We start from the raw sequence: 6,866 nt of genomic DNA, 5'->3' as shown, positions 1-6,866 counted from the left end.
AATACTTAGTGCTTTGATAATCTTTTATCAAGGCTTCTTGAACTTATACACCTTTGCCTTAGATAGTTCATATGTGTGTCTAAACAATTAACACTAATTGCCAAACCTCTCAATTCAAATCATGGAAAGGGATACCGTAACCATAATCGAATTCGAGAATGCAATTTTACAATCACTATCTTCTTAAAATATTTCTTAGTGAAAGCATTTCCTCACAATCATTTTCATGAAGGAGGAAATCTTATGACACTTAGATTTAAACGGTGTATGTGTTCCTATCCATGTGAATTTGTTAAAACCAAAGTTTACGACAAATTCAAACTCATATGGATCGAACTTTCTTAATCTCGATTTCTTGCCTTATGGTAGAACAGCTGCCCACCATGTCTTCCAAGTAGTTAAGCAGCTCACTTTTCTTATCAATGTACTTTCCATTGATCAAGTTCCTTGCCTTTTATGCATTCAAATGAGGACTCATAGGACTCACATGCATAATTAACTTGATTGGATTGGCACAGAAACAAAATAATGTCAACACGATAGGTTGTAAACCTCAACTCGTGTGCTAGTGATGATCGATAAGGTTTATTTTATTTGTTCTTGAAACCTTTCAAGACCAATAAGACTCCCACTAACTCCTTGACATATAAGATTCTCTTGTCAATAAACATTTCTTGACAAATAAATATTCAAGAGATAGTGTAGTTTTTATCAAAACACTTCATAAATAGGTCCTAGTTGGTCTTTGTCTTATCCAAGACATCACAACTTTCCTCATTTGATGAATGTTATAAACCTTCTTATCACTCAATGTCACAATTTTAACCTTAAGACTTGTTATTGGAATGAAGTATGATTGACTTTTTGATTTAACAATTTCTTCAATTCTTGATTCCTCTTCTTAGACATACAACTGTACTAAGACTCACTTAGAGGATCAATTGAGATATGGTTCTTAATCATTAAGACCTATCATAAAGCATAGAAGGTACTCTCCCTTCTTCTTAGAATGGAGAACCTTTTATCTTTCTGCCTACTTGATTCTTCTTATTCGTTCTGCCATTGATTTAAACCTTTTTAATCAATTCCGAATTACACTTAATCTTATAAGTATAATCATATTTACTAAACTTTTAGTAAATCATGACGAATATCTTTGTTACTCTTATGGTGGACTTGATCAATACGGAACTTTGTGTGCTCGATCTCCTAGTCCTTCACTCGACACTTTGTCAATGAATTAGTCTAATTTCCAAATATGAAATTTCTCATTCATCGTGCAACCAAGTTGCATGATTCCAAGTTTCTGTCCAACTGAAACTTGGGCGATGAGAAACTCTCCCTATTTGGTAAATTCTTGACATTTCCATAAACAACATAATTAAGAATCAAATCCATTATTGCTAATATTCAAACATCAATTTTTCATACACGCCATTGCAAGGATAAATAAATAATATAAAATCAAAATTTATTTTATTGCGGAAAAAATTTGTCCTTACAATGCAATTCATTGAAAAACTATGCTAATACATCTTTCTTAGCAATCTAATTCTAACTCTAAGTAGTAGAATCTAATCTTCGAGAAATGCGATCGAAATCCATTCCTTCACGGTTAGATTTTGCTCACTTCTTCCCTTAAGCTTCCTTTCTTTTCTTTGATCCTACAAAACATCAATTGTAATCTTATCACATTATGTATTAAGAATCTAGAATAGAAGCTTAAAAGAGTTAGTTAATGGATTTTACCTATATTAGAGCCATACGTTTCGACTCTCCCATCTCTTAGATCTCTTAGGTAAATGGGGAAGCTTCGTCTCCAATGCCCCTTCTCTTGGCAATAAAAGCAAATTGACTCTTTTGGAACAGGACATGGAACTACTTCAGACATTGCCTTGCTCTTATGATCAAACTCTTCGATCATGGCATGTCTTTCGTTGCCATTGCCTATATCCATAGAGGTCTGGAAGGCAGATTCACCAATCAACTTTGCTTTTCCATTGCGCCAAACCATTGCTGATTCAGCAGCAATAAGCATATAAGTGAGATCTATAAGAGTCACGTCACAGTTTATCATATAGTACTCTCTTACGAACTCACTATATGAGTTAGGAAGTGACTGAAGAACCCAATCAACAGCCATCTCCTTACAGACAACAGATCCCAACATTCTTAACCTATCAATGTGTGACTTCATCTCTAGGACGTGTGCACACACCGACTTTCCTTCTTTATGTTTACTTACCAAAAGGGCTTGAGTGATCTTGAACTTTTCAAGCCTTTGAACTTGTGGGTTAGGGAGAATAATTAGAGGAGGTGGAGGAAGTGAAGCATGATTTCTTGTTCCTCGATCGAATCGTGGAATATCATCTTCATGTGGAAATCTTGTTCCACGGGATTTGGGAAGACCATAGTTGTCGAACTTTGACATCTACAAAACGGGAGAAAACGAATTCAAGTTAGTTGATTGATTGATTCCTTAGTAAATCACCCAAATAAGATACTAAGGCTAGGACCCAACACAATATTCTACAACTCGGGAGAGGGATGCCGTAACCCAAATTGCAGAACATTTGAAGGTAAGTGAATGATGATTCACTAATTTCCACCACGAAAAATGAAAAAGAATTTAAGTTTTTAAATCTATGAAAACTCCTAGATCCTTTGAGATTCATTGAACTTTCAATGGCATGTTTAAATCTCGATATGCCCCTCTAGTTTGTGACTGGGATGCCGAGGATCACAAAGCGGGTGTGAATAACCATGCAACCTTACATGGTGCCCTCACATGTTACAGTCACCTATTCGATGTGCCGGTAAACCACACACGCTCCACCGAACTATGACAAACATTGAGTCACCATTTGCTACCTTTGCTTAGAACCATTTAGTGTGCCGGTTAACCACACACGCTCCACTAATGTCTTCATAAGGGCACAAAGTGTAATTTCATGGAATTGCATCAATTCACTTTTGCCTAAGTAACTAAGATTGGGAATTTGTAAAACATTTAGTTACTTTTGTACTTTATTATACTTATAATGAAAGATTTTTTCCTATCCTACTCGTTCGGCTAACAACCCTCCACTAGTCAAGAGTGCGGTGGGTAAGAGTGGATACCCATTCAATCGTCATTTTATAGGCAATTTCCTTAAACACCCCTTATAGACCAGCTTCGTGAATGAGGCCTACTAACGGTAAGACTGACTTTTACTCATACATATATATAATGTTAGACTTTTAATGTTATATATAGTATAGGGTGTATTTTACACTTTTAAAATATTAGGTGGTCTAATTTAATAATTATACTTTTAATTCAATTAAATTGTAAACCTAAACCTTTTATGGATTTATTAAACTTCTTTTAATTATACACCTTAATTAATTAATAAAACCATAAGGGTGTGATTTGAACTTTTTCAAAAACAATACTAGAGTTTTAAAATTTAACATTCCTAATTAAACTTTTAATCAACTTTTAAATTCCAAAACTTGAGGGAAAGTTTTGAAACATTTCAAAACATTAGGGTTTAGAATTTAAATATACATCAAATTAAACTATTAATCCAAAATATTAAATTCCAAAACTTGAGGGCAAGTTTTGAAACCTTTTTCAAAACATTAGGGTTTTAACTATTTAAATTTCAAAACAACAAAACTTTTGGGTTTAAATTTAAACTATAAAACCTAAAGGGATTAATTTGAAACTATTCCAAACTTTGTCAAGAATATTCTAGATCACATAATTCAAATAAGGCAATTAACTATAATTGGTGGTTATCTAATTAGATCTAGTTCAAATTCTTGCAAGATAATGATCAAATAATTTCCATAACTTAACATATATCAAATAAGGTAACAATTATCTAATTAGATGACCAAAATCTTTTATTTTGACAAGGATAATCATAAGGGTTTAACAAAATTCGAATTTTATTAAGTTTAAACAATTATGGCAATTATCCTAAGTCAAAATAGGTAAAAATCCAGAAAATCCGTCTGTCTGACAGCCAAACTCGCCGAGTCCCCTTATGGACTCGCCGAGTAGGGGCCTACTCGCCGAGTCCACAATGGGACTCGCCGAGTCCACAATAGGACTCGCCGAGTACATCAGGCAGGAGGCAAAAAACGATTTTTTTTCAACTTGAACAAACATACAAGGCATCAATACAATAGAAACCAATCAAGGCTCTGATACCACTGATGGGTTTTGGTCATAAGAATATCCTATGTGCTCATACAAACCCTAATGCTTGGATCTAGGTGATGTGTGTAAAACCCACTAGTTTTAAACCTACTTTTAATTATCAAATAACACACAAAAGGAAGTGAACCTATCAATTGTGGTATAGCTAAATAAGCAGGGTATCGAACACAGGGAACGGCAAATTAAACTAAAAACTAATTTGATCTAAGTTAATTAAAAAGCAGGGGTTGTTCTCTAGTTTTACAAGACTAGAAACTTACTAATTATTACTAATTTAAAGCTAGAAAATAACGATTTAACTAGATTCAATAATTGGAAAGGAACTTCTGTTTAGTTCAACTTGGTTAACTCTATGGTTGATTTTCAAGGTAATAGTGCAATGGATTAATTCTTTCGTTGGTTACCGATTCAAGTGATTAGATTTGTGTTCACTACCCTAATCCTTAGCAAATAAACTAACTCAAACAGTGGCCAATTGTCTAATTTAATTATATTTACTAGATTGATTATTCGGGTTAAGTTAGACTTGCAATAGTTAACTAATTTAGTCTTTTTAATTAACCTCTTGTTTGATAGTCATCTTACAAGCTTGCACATGAATTTACTCAATTTTCTTATTAATTCTAGTTTCATATTCATTAATCCTAGACATATAACTATGTGGTCACAATATATCATATGAGGACAATAATCAATAGATGTTCATTCTAATCAATTATCTTCCTATTAACAGAAAATTAATTATTATTCACACACAAGGTTCTTTAGCAAGCTAAAATAACAAAAATTCACCAACTTAGAATTAATCCTACCAATCAATCAAACCATATTGTCAACTTTGTATCCCCAAACAGAAGTCTAAAGGTTTTAGCTCATAATTAAAGTAAATAACAGCAAACAATCAAAGTCAAATTGCTTAGTCATGATGAATAAACAAAAGAATAAATGGAATGATGAAATTTTGCCTTAATTACTCTCCGGAATTGAATTCTAGCTTCCTTCGTCGTCTTCTAGGGTTTTTCAGGCTTCTCAATCGTAGCAAGATACTTCTGAATCGTCCCAGAACTCTCCCTTATCGATCTGTGGAATTATCTATAAATATACGAATCGACTCGTCGAGTCAAGTGGTGACTCGTCGAGTCACTCTCACATTCCCCGTATTGCGATAACTCTCTGGGATCCCAAGTCATTATCCTTCTGATTCCTCGACCGGACTCGTCGAGTAACTATCTGACTCGACGAGTAGAAGCTTTTTTTAGTGTTTTTCCTTCTTCATTCCACTCTCGAGCTCCTAACCGCTTCTCTTGCTTCCTTTTGCTTCCGAGCTTCATATTTGGACTGAAAAACATAATTTAACACTTTTAAGTACCTTTTGTCCATAATATGCGATAATTTAGCTAATATATGAATAAAAACTATACTAAATACACACTAAATATGCACATATCAAAATACCCCACACTTGTCTTTTGCTTGCCCTCAAGCAAAACTGAATTTTAACACATTAGAATTATGTATAACAACTCCAATCTAACCCAGCCATTATGCCAAGACCGCAACGCACGCATTTGTGTCTAAAATTTTCCTAATAACCCCCCATACTCCAAATACTCACAATCCTCATAAACATTCGCCCACTCACCCCGAACTATGCTCATTTTATGCAACCCTCCGAATCCATCCTCAGAAAACCTCTTTACCCTCAAGGTATTTTTAATTGAGCAACCCAAGCATACATATTCTAGAAAATTACAATTTTTCGATACCATTATGAAATTCTTTGAATTCTTCACTTTCTTGATAATTTGATCTTTGATATCTTTGAATTCACCAACTTGTATTGACTTTTGGCATCTTCAACTTTTTGAATCTTCGGAATTTCTTGGAATTTTGATCTTTTGATCTTCACTTTATTTGCTCCAAAATTCTTCAAACTTTACTCGTAATTCTCTTTTTTTTTATATATATTACATGTATACCTCACTTTTTTTTCACTCAAAACCCTACATGCTTAAGCAGGGGCGCTCAATCTCAACCTTTATTGGCTAATGATAAAAAATTTTCTGGATACATTTCAGGTTTAGGCTGCTAAACATATTGCATCCCTCGGGCTGAGCAAGATTGTGTTTTTGTCTCATGATTTCACTAGAATAAGGAAGCCACAAATGCACTAGAACGTATATAGACTCACCGAACCATGCGATCGAAACCCATCTTTGTAATCAGAATCAACATATACTTCCTTTAAGCTTCCTATCTTTTCTTTGATTCTTAAAAACATCAACATGTGACCCATTCACATTATGTAATAAGAATCTCCAAGTAGGAACTTAATAGAGTTAGACAATGGACTTTAACTGAAGTAGAGTCAAACTTCTTGACTTGATCAACCTTATGATCTTTAGGTAAATAAGGCAGCTTCGCAATCAGTGTTCCCCCCTTTGGCAATAAAACGTATGGACCCTTTGGTAATGGCACATGAGACTATCTCAGACTTAGCCTTTCTCTTTACCATTTGGTCAACCGAGTTGACTATGGCCGATCCCTTTCCATTGGGAAGAGAAATCCTTTTCTAGATATCCAATGCTACCATTGTCAACGTCCATTTAAGGTTTGGGAAGTTGATCTTCTAATAAAATTTGCTTTACTAGTGTTC

This window comes from Lactuca serriola, chromosome 7 (genome assembly GCF_051521515.1).
Source record: "Lactuca serriola cultivar US96UC23 chromosome 7, Lser_US96UC23_V15, whole genome shotgun sequence".
In the NCBI taxonomy this organism is placed as follows: domain Eukaryota; kingdom Viridiplantae; phylum Streptophyta; class Magnoliopsida; order Asterales; family Asteraceae; genus Lactuca; species Lactuca serriola.
This window is presented reverse-complemented; position numbering follows the sequence as displayed.